Raw genomic sequence first — 14,300 nt, 5'->3', positions numbered from 1 at the left:
CTGAGAGTAGTTGTCTGTAACTATGTGCGTGTTTGTACATATGGTATATATATATATATATATATATATATATATATATAGATAGATAGATAGATTATATATACTATATATATATATATATATACACTTACATTATATATGTATATTTGTATGTAGATATATATATATATATATATTATATATATATATATATATGTATGTACGTATGCATGTATGTATCCTTGAAGTATTATGGCGATTAAATATTCTGCCAAATATTTCACGATCAGTATAAAGATAAGCTATATATATTGCAACCTGTTGTCTATGCCTATGTCTGTCTATAAATGTAGTTGAAGGCATATAGATATATATATATGTGTGTGTGTGTGTGTGTGTGTGTGTGTGTTGCTGTGTGTATGTGTGTGTGTGTATTCATGTATATATACATATACATTATAGGCTTATATACACATATGTTTATATATATATATGAATTTTGCGTTTATATATATTTTATCTACCTTTATACGTCAATGCTTATATTTATATTCAGAGAATATATTTGGGCATTGCGCCTTTTATCAGTGATATATATATATATTTGGCGGTTGCGAATAAATAGATTGGTAGTATTAAAAGTGCAATTAAAAAGGAAACTTTTGAAGTAGAAGTGGAAGAAGATAAAGAAAAATGGGGCAAGGAGAAGGAGAGGGCGTATACAAAGATGTGTTTGCATGGAATACGCCGATCAAAGTGAGAGGATAATGAAACGGAATGCTGGGAATTTAGAAACAAAAGAGAGGGTGGCATATAAAATGTGATAAAAGGATGAGAATCAAGAATATTAAAATATGTTTAAATTTATAAAAATAAGTAGGGGTCACAAATGCTGAAAATCATGAATAATTTTGTAAGAAGGATTTCCGAGAGCAAAAAAAATGGAGGGCTTTTTCTCCGCACTACAGAAGACTTTTTCAAACCTTTACTCGTGTTTCTGTAAAAAATGTTGTTATGTATATAAACTATAGACTATTTTCCAACATAATGTGGTCGTCCTGGATGGGACGATTGCTACTGTTGTTGAGACCCAGGAGACGCCGTTTTCAGCTGGCTATACAACACAATATCTCTGTCCATATATTTTCGAACAGGGGAGTTCAGCAGTCCCACCCAGCACAAATCAACTTCTCTGGACCGGTTTCTGAGTTATTGCCCTTTCTCAGCACAGAGTACCTGCTTGGCTAGACAGCGCTGCTGAATTCCCGTCCGAAAATATATATAATTTTCTAAGTGACGCGCAGTTACTAATCTAATAAATAGAAACATAATTACTTCTAAATCTCTCAAAGAGAAATATTCAGTAACAGTAATTTAAAGTACGCTAAATTTACAAGATTTTTTATTCTCCCTCTGTTTATTTTCTCTTATTCCTTTCTGTTGAAGAGCGTAGGCTCTTTCCCGAACGTCAAAGTAATACACCTGCTTGTTGTTCATACCCCTGTCTTCGGCTTTTGTTTTTCTGTAAATTTCAACTATACATGCATATATACATACGAATATATATACCTATTTCTTTATTACCCACAAGGGGCTAAACACAGAGGGGACAAACAAGGACAGACATAGCTATTAAGTCGATTACATCGACCCTAGTGCGTAACTGGTACTTAATTTATCGACCCCGAAAGGATGAAAGGCAAAGTCGAATATATATACCGTTCACTTTTTCCATCTGTCCCTTCTACAGGAGGCATTTTCATTTCGCTTAGCGTTATCCATATCGTCTCGGCTTAGAGATGCACGAGCTTTTCATCTTACGTTGTGTGTAATTTTTGTGATAGGACAGGCTCCCGCCGCTAGAAACCACTTGATGCGACCCTTAAGCAACAGGCATTGTCTATTGATATTTTACTACCACGTAGAGTGTTTTGTTTTGCAGGTCTTCTCCCCTGTTCGATTTTTGCGATGGCTGAAACGAAGGAACAGCGAGCTCCCATGAAACTTTGTTTTCTCCTGGAGGAAACGTCTGCCGAAACAGTTCTCATGGCGTTACCATGAGCAAAACAAATTTACGAGTGGCTTTCAAACATTTGGAATGGACACTTGACGCTTGAAGACCAACGTCATTCAGGACGACCTTTCAAACGAATGAAAACATCACGAAAATTGATGAACTGATCTTGGAGGACCGTCACCGAAAAATGACGAACTTGTTGATATGACTAGTGTGTCCTGGAGCCTCCAGTCAACGAATTTTGAACGAGGATTTGCGAATGAAAAGAGTTGTAGCAAAATTTGTGCCTCGCTTGCTCACGAAAAATCAAAAGCAGCCATGACTGAATTCATTTCGTGAATTGAAAGAACAGTTTGAAGTTGATCCGGTCCTTTTTAAAGGAAGATCATTACTGGTGACGAAAGCTGGTGATACGGCTATGACCCGTAAACAGAGCAGCAATCAAATCAATGGACGCATTCAATTTCACGACGCTCCAAAAAAGCGCGTGAAGTGAAGTCCAGCGTCAAGATGATGTTGATTTGTTTCAGCGATGCGAAAGGAATTGTCTACACAGAATTTGTTTCTCCTGGTCAAATTGCTTATCAGATATTTTGCTTGACAGTTCTGAAGCATTTTCGAGAGGCGCTGAAGCGAAAGCGCCTCGACTTGTAGAGAAGTGGAGAGTGGTATTTTCATCACGACAATGCGTCTGCGCACACCGTCTTGAGTGTGAGACAGTGTTTGCGAAAAGCAGCTTGACTTCGCTTAAACACCGTCCCTATTCACCCGATCATGTTCCTTGCAAATTTTTTGTTATCCCCCGAATGAAAAGGTCCTTAAAGGAAAATGTTTTACAAATGTGAAAGAGATGAAGAAAAACAAACGGAGACATTAAAAGGCATCACTTTGCAAGAGATCCAGGTCTGCTTTGAACAGGGGAAAACGTGTCTCTACCGCTACATTGCTTCAAATGGAGAATGTTTTGAATGCGATAAAAGTGCATACGTGTAAAACTAAGTGAATCAAATAATATTTCAAAATTCTTGTTTCTTGGGGTACCTCCCACGCCATTTTTATTATTCCAGCTCCAAAATTACTTTGTTGCGGAGGTTCACCTTCGGTCTTTTAACTTCATTATGTGAACACACATATACTTGTTAGAAAGGATGTATCTCTTATTCTTCTGCACTTCTTCCTTAATGTCTGTTGTTATTTCAAGTTCCTTGCTTGTTTGATTGTACCCTCATGTTTTGTATTACCTCACTGTATGTCTGCTGATATCACTTTGTTATATCCATATAAGGTCCTACAGTTATTTAACGTCTTGCGAAAACATTCGAGGGTTCTCCGTGGACAGGGAGTAGATGTTTTCAAGAAACCAATATCAAAGTAGGAAACTCAAAAGAGGGCAGCAGTGTTGAACTCCCTCCTTCATCAAAAGCCAATCACATAAGATTGGCCATTTAAAATGTGATCACACTGGCGGTGTCTCAGCCTGATCACAGTCTTAGGGCTGAAACATAGCAGAATAAAAGAATATTTTCAATGGTTTCAATATTTCTTTCAGATGCAGTCAACCCATATGTATTTACTCAGCGTGTGATATTGAACTGTTATCTTTGTACTTGATATATATTGTTCAAATGTGCCATAATGCAGCGGATATAACGCGTTCGTCTCCGACATAATATGATCAGAACTCCACTAGTAATTATGGTCTCCCATATATTGAGCACTAAGGTAAAGTTTGGGGAAACCAAGCAGTTATATTTAACAGCTCCAACGATCGTGTAAATATTCATTTGTTAGCTCGTTTTTGTTATCGAATAACGAGATTTGACAAATTCTTTATGCCATAGGATTTCATCTTATCTATAAAAAAAGCTTCATTTTCATTGTGTGATATTACTACAAAAGAATAAAACATCCAGTTAATTATATACTTTTATTTACTTTTTTTTATAAAAGTCATGTCTATATGGTTGAACAATATGATTCATTTAAACAAAGGCAACGCTTTCCAAATATATTTATTACGTGTGTATATATAATATAATATATATATATATATATATATATTATAGATATATATATATAATATGTGTGTATGTGTGTACGGGTGTGTGTGTCAGTGTCTGCGTGCGTGTTTGTGCGTGATTCATGTAGCAAAGAATCTATCGAGGTATTAAGAAAGATAGGCACCATGAATTGAGCAGACAGAGGGACGCAATAACTTTTTGCAATCATCGATATTTTAAAAATCTCATTTTTTCTCTATATATACTTGCCTACCCTGGGTTAGGATTTTTTGCAAGGACAATTTGATCACTTTCTTTTTAATTATTTTCAATATTGAAATTCTTTTGATTTGGAGTTTTAATTAAGTAATGTACAATTCTTGAGTGTAATATTCATAGCACACGTCATATCTTCCTAACATTATTACCTGTAGCCCTTGTTCTTTCTTTTCTTTTTCTTCTCTTTATCATACTCTTTAATGTTTACTTATTTTTAAAGCCTCTCCATTTGTTGCTTGTCATGCCTCCACATAGATATCTTCCTTGTTAGCTCATCAGTAGAGAAAATAGAGAGGCATATTTTGTTAGTTCTTTTTTAAAGATATGCAACGTCTGTAAGTTAAGAGACTAGCCAGTCCACCTCATGGTCCCGCCGGACAAGATAGAGTTGCTTTGCCCCGGAAGATGGCGAAGGAGATGCGCTGAAACGGTTACTCCGACTGACAGGATAGTACTTGCAGATTGTCATACATGCACCGATTAAGGATGCCTAGTCCAGAGACAATATCGTCACAATTCGTCAGATGGGCACATCAGGTGTTGCAGAATGCACTGCAATATGTAACACCCCAAATGAGGGCCCTATCACCGCGAACAGAAATTAGTTATGCCGTCTGGCATCTTAGCGTCCCCTCTGTCCAAACGTGCTGGCTCGGGTTGGAAAGGCAAGCCAGTGAAGTCTAGGCTATGCTTTATGATATCATTGAGAGCACCATGGCATGGGAGGTGGCCAGCGCTATAATAGCATGTCAATGGGTGGAGGCTGATAGTGTCCCCAGAAAAAAAACAGAGGTATTTGTGAGGATCAGAGATCTGGAAATCAATTCTCAAGGAAACACTGATGTGCAGTCAGTCACTTTCCATGTGAATGTAAACCCTGTTCTATGAGACACATTCTGCCAGAATCGGAAGCTTCAAAATGTTTAGTTAAAAAAAAATACACACATGCTATATGCTCCCTCAAACTCGCGTGGATCACATGCATGTACACCCACATACATATGCAACCATACACATGCACATATATATTTGTACACCCCAACACACGCATACACACACGCACGATGTACACATATATTTATATCCGCATACACGCGCGCATATACACACACACGTTCACATACCCATACGCGTACAGTTATATTCAAATATACGTCTAAAGTACGTACAATGTATATGTGCATGTCCTCACTCACACTCACGTGGAATATTCGGATATACACCCTCGTATATATGCAACCATACACATGTACATATACACGTACATATATACTTATCCACACACACGCACACACACACGCATACACACACACGCACACACACACACGCTCGTACAAAATCTTCATATACACGTCTATATACGCATATGCAAAAGAAAATACAAGGTGAAAGGTAAAATACAGAAAAAATGTGTAAAATGCGATCTTGTGGGACCAAAAACGAAAAAAAAGTTTTAGCCACATGTGAACATAGACCAACAAGTTCACTTCTTGAATGTAGACATGTAGCGGGGTCTAAGCTGCTTTTCCAGATAAGCCACTTTCCATATCACAAAGACCTCACTTTCCACTGCTGTTGATGTAAGGCTTCCACTTTGCTAAGATCTTCCAGTACATGTTGTAACTGACACCTTTATCCTTTAAGGACCATATGTGACTGGATAATTTGGTCGTTTTCCTGTTATCCCAGCTCAAGGCCTTGAATTTCTCCTCTATAAGGCCCAAATATTTCTTTGTCCAAACTGTGTCCTTGGTGGTTTTAGAGTCTACACAGGCTTTATAAATGATGGTCTCGGAATGCAAGTTCCATTTAAAGGGCACACATATTATCCCTGCATGAACAACCGGTTTCATTTTGTGGTTTTTGTGTGTTATGTGCGATTATATTTTTAAAACTAGTAATTGAGCTGAAATCGATTTTTAAGTTATGTCTGTTGAAGAGCTTTCTGTAACTATGATTGACTGGAAAATGTCTATCAGCGCTAAGAAATACTTACCTATATTAAAGGTCACTTCGGGGGAGTAAGGGGGTGCGAACCAGATAGTTTTCCTATAGGTGCAGGAGTGGCTGTGTGGTAAGTAGCTTGCTAACCAACCACATGGTTCCGGGTTCAGTCCCACTGCGTGACATCTTGGGCAAATGTCTTCTACTATAGCCTCGGGGCGGCCAATGCCTTGTGAGTGGATTTGGTAGACGGAAACTGAAAGACGTCTGTCGTATATATGTATATATATATATATATATATATATATATATATATAATATATATATATATATATATATATATATATTGTGTGTGTGTGTTTGTATGTGTTTGTGTGTCTGTGTTTGTCCCCCTAGCATTGCTTGACAACCGATGCCGGTGTGTTTACGTCCCCGTCACTTAGCGGTTCGGCAAAAGAGACCGATAGAATAGGTACTGGGCTTACAAAGAATAAGTCCCGGGGTCGAATTGCTCGACTAAAGGCGGTGCTCCAGCATGGCCGCAGTCAAATGACTGAAACAAGTAAAAGAGTAAAAGAGTAAAAGAGTATTCTTATGTTTCCTTTTCGTTATTATTGAACTGGTGACAGGTGTATAGGTTATTTCCTCGCTAAATCCACTATCTTTTAGAGCTTTATTATATACTGGGACAACGCTTTTAAAAATGCCTTTATCGGAGGGGAGGCTAGAAGTTCTTTTGCTAATGATTTTAACTGTCATTTTCATAGCATATTTTGATTGACTCGATAACTGAAGAGATGCCGGAGCAGGTTTCCGCCCCGACATCCGAAATCGGAGTTTCATTATGGCAACCGAATAACTGTCACATGATATATTACGATATATATCAACCTCGAAATACTGATATCCAAAGTTAACCATGGGTGGATTGAACTCAAGATTTAATATATCTGAACAAATGCACCGATTTGTTCAATATGCTCAGTTCACCGTAGAGAAAGAATAATAATTGCTAAATAATAAATAATTATTATTTACAAATGAAGATTTAATAATTAATAATACATAAATAAATACTAATTAATTACAAATTATAATTACCATTAATTAATTATATTAATTATTCATTATTAGTAATTAACTGAAATTCTTCTTTTAATAAGAGAAAGACAAAACTAAAGACAATATTTGTAAACATGATTTACATGCAACGTTCGGTATATTCGTCCTTTACTGGTTTATCCATTTATGAAATGGGCCAATTTCAAATCTAAACCGCACGGTTCAAGTTGTTTTAATAATATTGTTAATGTTTCAGGACATTTTTCCGGGAGTTTCGCTTGAAGTAGACAGTGCCTTTGATTTCCTTCTATCGATTATTCAAGCACTGAAGGATGAAAATTCACTGTAACCTTCATTTCAAACGTTATCCTTATTTGTTTGCATGTAAACAATATGTTACTTTATTGCTTATGAGTAATTTTCTAAGTTATAACAATAGTAACCTACAAGCGCATATTTTGTGTTCAATAGCGGTTTGCCGCTAGATAGATCCAAATATATTACAGAGCTCCACGAGAACTGTATGGCTTTTGCCATGTAAAACGAGGATTGCATACAGCTACATAATATGTGTGTGTGGTGTGTGTGTTTTGCATGTGCGTGTATGTGTATGAGTTGTATTTGTGAGTATGTATGTGCAAATCATACTCAGTATGTTTAATAAAGACTATGTTTAACTCTGTATGAAATCATAACCTATAACAAAATCAAGGAATCTTCAGCAACCAAGACTGCAAACTCTAGTGAAATGTCTCGCTTTAGAAAGATGCCCGAGCGTCGCTTAACTGAAACCAGCTATTTGCATGCCGTGCAATAGTTTGCCGGTCGAGACTGACTTCTTCGAAAGAAGAAAAAATGCAGGGCGTTGGAGTATATTTGCACATATGTGTGTTTGTATGTGTGCGCGTGTGTGTATGTATAAATGTATGTGTATATATACATATGAACACATATATGCATACACAAACATACATATACTTATATACTTCACACCCATTTACTACCCCGAAGTGACATTAGCGTAATAAGAATTATTAGCCGTAACCTTGAACAAAATTGAAAGCCACCACGGCATCCGCTCTGATGATGGATCACTGCACACACTGATCCATCATCCGAGCGGATGCCGTGGTGGCTTTCAGTTTTGTTCAAGTTTACGGCTAACCGCATCGATAAGTATTTAGCGTCTATGGCTACTAGAAGTTATCACATACGTTGTAAGTTCTTCTGATGGGCAATTCGGTGTTCGATTCACTGTCTGGAGTATATCTGGTCAATAATTATAACAGTAGAGAACATGGTGACTGGTACATCCTCGAAATTTATATCGTCTTACTTTATACTTTTACACAACATATTGTTATGGTCTTTATGATCTCCACGTGTTTCCATTGCACAGATTGCGTACAGTTGCAGACGCAACCTGGCAGATTTTCGGTGTAGCTTCTTCAGGATTTTATCCATTTGGCTAGTTTTGAAGCAAACCGAGTAGAGTTAGTTGTGTATTAGTTAGGGTTTTGGGGGAGGGTGTTCGTTTTCAAACTGTAATCCAATCCGTTTGCAGGCTTGCGCACTTGACCCCAGATTCACACGAGTTGTTGTCCGAAGTCAGGGTTCGGTCTAATTTGGTCAAGGCTGATTTAAACACGCGCGCGCGCACACACACACACACACACACACAATCGTACATACATACTGATAGGTAGATAGAGAAACAGTTAGATAGACAGATATATTGGTAGATAGATAGATAGATAGATAGATAGATAGATAGATAGATCGATAGATAGATAGATAGATAGATAGATAGATAGATAGATAGATAGATAGATAGATAGATAGATAGATAGAACTCTGACTTCGGACAAAAACTCGTGTGAATCTGAGGTCAAGTGCGCAAGCCTGCAAACGGATTGGATTACAGTTTCAAAACCCTAACTAATACACAACTAACTCCACTCGGTTTGCTTCGAAACTAGCCAAATGGATAAAATCCTGAAGAAGCTACATCAAAAATCTGCCAGGTTGCATCTGCAACTGTACGCAATCTGTGCAATGGAAACACGTGGAGATCATAAAGACCATAACAATAAGTGGTGTAAAAGTATAAAGTAAGACGATATAAATTCCGAGGATGTACCAGTCTCCATGTTCTCTACCAATATAATATATATATATATATAGATAGATATAGATAGATAGATAGATAGATAGATAGATAGATAGATAGATAGATAGATAGATAGATAGATAGATAGATAGATAGACAGATAGATAGATAAGTTTATTTATTGGCCACACAGGGCTGCACACAGATGGGACAAGTTACAAAGTAGAGCTTTTCTTTTGGGGGATGAAAAAAACAAAAAACAAAAGAAACAAAATAAAACGAAAAAAAGGGGCGTAGGTTTTCGATCAAAAGGGATCGTAAAAGGGGAAAAAAAGGAAAAAGAAAGGAAAAGAAACAAAAGAAAAGAAAAGGGAAAAAAGAAGAAAGAAGGGGAAGAGGAAAAAAACGATCAATAGGGATCATGTATCACAGTGTCATGATGTACGGTGTAAAGGGGGAAGCAGATAAGGTTTATCCGTGGGAAGAAAAGCCTACGAAAAAGAACACGGTAACCTCGGTCAATATTGTTATATGTTACCACATTTGTTTGCAAGTGGGTAACCCTCTGTTTTCAATTTCTGGGTTCATAGGATTATGCTAAAGGTGGCTTCGTCATTCATACGTGCATCCTTGCTACATTCACCCATCTTTTTTTAAAACATTCGCTAGACAAAACTTGCCTCTCTACTCTCACTTTCCTTTTCAAGTGGTACTTGAAGAAGTTGATGAGAGATTGACCAGAGCGGAAAGTGTTTCTCTCCAATCCTTTCGGACGCGTCCACCAGATGCATTCTTTCGCCATAGCCACAAAGATGATGAAAATAGCTCTTCTTTCCTGTTTGAAGGAAGGAGGCGTGACAATATTGACGATAGACTCAGCTGATAAGCCGACTCGTCCCACACGTGACAGCAGTTATTCGACACAAGCCCACAGGTCGGAAATTGTTGGACACTGCACAGATAGATTGATAGATAGATAGATAAATAGATAGATAGATAGATAGATAGATAGATAGATAGATAGATAGATAGATAGATAGATAGATAGATAGATAGATAGATAGAAAGAAAATACATGCTCCATCAGAGTTTCCGTCTTTCCAATTTCACTAACAAGCACTGAATTATGAAGAGAGATTCTTAACTAGTCAACTTTACCTCGTGCAGTTTTGAGAAATGTTCCAATATTACTTCGTCTAGACTTTTAAGGAATTCCCTGGATTTTCTGTTCACTAATTTTCTCCTAACTATATATTTTATTTTACTTTCATACGTTGCAATTGCTATTTGTTGTGAGTTAGTAGCTTCCCTAAGAGAGCAGATGCTTTTATAATCATGGTAATATGTCGAATCATAAATTTTAAAGCTTTTTCAGTTACAATCAGTTTCATAAAGCACAATGTTCATTTGTAGCTACTTTATGAGTGCGTTTTAAAGAGTTTTATTTTAATGTTTTGCACTGTCATTTCTATTGGCAAATAATTTTGACACGGCTTGAGTTCTGTTTTATTAAGTTTTCAATATTTTTTTCTCTTTTTATAATCATATAGCGATGATAGGTATAAACTTTATATAGTGATGATAAGTATAAAACAATTTATGTGCGGGTTGTGTATTTTGATTACATTTAATATTTTATGTGAATTCTGTTTTATGACTGCCATTATACTCTTGTTATATGAGTTTATGAGTTATATTGATAGTACAGAGCAAACGGATCTCCATTAAATATTTCATAAATTGAAACATTCAGACCATAATCCAACAGAAATAATATACTTAAATAAATACTGGTACCAGAAAACTACATGTGAAAAGCAAACAACAAACGTTGTCGCAAACAGACATTATTGAAAATTGTAATTTACTACTCCAATCATAAGCGTGGAACTGGCGAAGTTGAGAACTTCAATAACAATGTTGGTCTTACATTCGCAGTCTCTTGCACAAGTGAATCGTATCTCAGGTCACACAGACATTTATGTTGATGAGCTTTTGCCACACACTTCACAACGCAACACAAAACGAAACTAGACAGTATAAAATTAGAGGACAACAAATCAATTGGAGTTATAGATACAAGTATTACTCATAACACAACACAATGCTAAAATCAAGACACAGACAACATACATCTGAAACAAAATAATTATATCACTCATGATGTATATATCTAACTGTGTCCATTTTAAAATTCCAATGATAAATTCATACAAATCCATATAGATGAGGTAATTAATACAAACTTAGCTAGACACGCCTGCAATAATTCATATACTGGAGGTAAGTTTGTGAAGTTCTAAACAAAATACACACTCAGACACACATACACACACACACACACACACATACTCACCCACGCACACGCACACACACACACATATACTTACATATATGTATACGCAATTACCTGTGTAAGAGTTCTTACATATAGAGGCGTAGGAGTAGCTGTGTGGGAAGTAGCTTGCTTGCCAACCACATGGTTCCGAGTTCAGTCCTACTGCGTGGCACCTTGGGCAACTGTCCTCTACTATAGCCTCGATCCGACCAAAGCCTTGTGAATGGACTTCGTAGACGATCCATTCTTGTTGCTTCTTTCTCGCTTATATATATATATATATATATATATATATATGCGTGTGTGTGTGTGTGTGTGTGTTTGTGTGTCTGTGTTTGTCCCCACAACATCGCTTGACAACAAATGCTGGCGTGTGTACGTCCCCGTAACTTAGCGGTTCGGCAAAAGAGACCGATCGAATAAGTACTAGGCTTACAAAAAATAAGCTCTGGGGTCGATCTGTTCGACTAAAGGCGGTGCGGTGCTCCACCGTGGCCACAGTCAAATGCCTGAAACAAGTAAAAGAGTAAAAGAGTATATGTGCGTATACCAATCTTGTATTATGTTGCATGAATATCAAAGGAGTTGTCATTCAATATAGGGTTCACTGAAACATAACTTTAATTGTGCAACTTGAGTTGCATACAAGTGTTGTTGCGCGAAAGTTGCCATGGCGCCAAAGACGTGTAGTATAAACATTAAGTTTCATAAATTATGCAAGTGCGCGAGTGTGCACGCATGTGTTATGTGTGCTCGCATATATATATTTGTACGGCCATCCAATAAATGTCTTAAGGCTGTATCATGCGCGGGGACATAGAAATAATCGGACAGAATACCCGATCGTGCGGCTAAACCATTGGGAGCCTTTGTTAGGGCATCCTTCTAGAAGGTAACTCAGGTAACTGGGATCACTCCGACATAAAACCTGCGGCTCAGTGGTTACTGATGGTGTTGACTTTTTCTTCTTTACGGATTATGGCTGCTGTTGCTTAGTGAGTGGGATTGACTCAGTCCACAGCCTTTTCTCACTTAAAAAAATCTTCTTGCACAGGCATTGGACGATAACAACGTTGATTAAGCTTCGTGTAATGCCCATACTCGATAACGAGGGGCAGCCACCATGTATGTATGTATGTATGTATGTATGTATGTATGTATGTATGTATGTATGTACACACCCATGTGTACATACATGTGCGATAAATCGTCTACAGTAGGACACGACTTATTTCAGCTGGACATCACCAGAAATTTGTACCTTACGACTGTACCACTTAGTTCTAAGACTACCAGTGATTACCCGGGTTAACTTGGCCTATACTGTTGTACACTCATTCCAAGAAAGAGCATAAAACTGAATGCGATTATATCCACTTCAATCATGCACGAAATCTTTTGATTTACTGTTCTCTGAGAATTTTCTTCGGATTTCAACTCGGGTACTTTTCTCACAAATATCAGTCATAAACTTCATGTCCTACCTCATCACACTGCATCATACTGTTCTCGTCATACAGCACAAAATTCTGTGTGACATTTATATTTGAGGATAATGTATTTGTTCACACGCTCACGCACACACAGACACACAGACGTCCAGACATATACACATATACTGTTCTATATTTTAGAGATGAGGAACTCTGTACATTATTTACCTCATTTACATTGGATGGATGTGTCCTCTTCTTGTTTGATGTTACCACAACGGCCTTCATCAGGTGTACCAAACCCCGGCTTCGCATTCCTACTAACCACTCCAATTAGCAAGAGGAGAGAGAATGAAACCAATAAACTAATCACGGAAGGGGGGATATATACGTCTAATGTAAATAATGTAAATATGTGTGGTAAGTAGCTTGCTAACCAACCACATGGTTCCGGGTTCAGTCCCACTGCGTGGCATCTGGGCAAGTGTCTTCTGCTATAGCTAGCCCCGGCCGACCAATGCCTTGTGAGTGGATTTGGTAGACGGAAACTGAAAGAAGCCTGTCGTATATATATATATATATATATATATATATATATATATATATATATATATATATATATATATGTGTGTGTGTGTGTGTATATGTGTGTTGTGTGTGTGTGTGTGTTCGTGTGTCTGAGTTTGTCCCCCTAGCATTGCTTGACAACCGATGCCGGTGTGTTTACGTCCCCATCACTTAGCGGCTCGGCAAAAGAGACCGATAGAATAGGTACTGGGCTTACAAAGAATAAGTACCGGGGTCGATTTGCTCGACTAAAAGACGGTGCTCCAGCATGGCCGCAGTGAAATGAATGAAACAAGTAAAAGAGTAAAAGAGTAAAAGAGTATATATTCACAAACACGCAAACACGCTTATGTGTATATATATATATTAGTACGCACACAGTCATGTGCACACACACACATATGCGTGTGTGTGTGTGTGTGAAGGCGCATGGCTTAGTGGTTAGGGTATTCGGTTCACGATCGTAAGGTCGTGAGTTCAATTCCAGGCGACGCGTTGTGTCCTTGTGCAAGACACTTTATTTCACGGTGCTCCAGTCCACTGGAGAAGTGAGTAATACTTGTATTTCAGA

This window comes from Octopus sinensis, linkage group LG4, assembly GCF_006345805.1.
Source record: "Octopus sinensis linkage group LG4, ASM634580v1, whole genome shotgun sequence".
NCBI classification, from domain to species: domain Eukaryota; kingdom Metazoa; phylum Mollusca; class Cephalopoda; order Octopoda; family Octopodidae; genus Octopus; species Octopus sinensis.
This window is presented reverse-complemented; position numbering follows the sequence as displayed.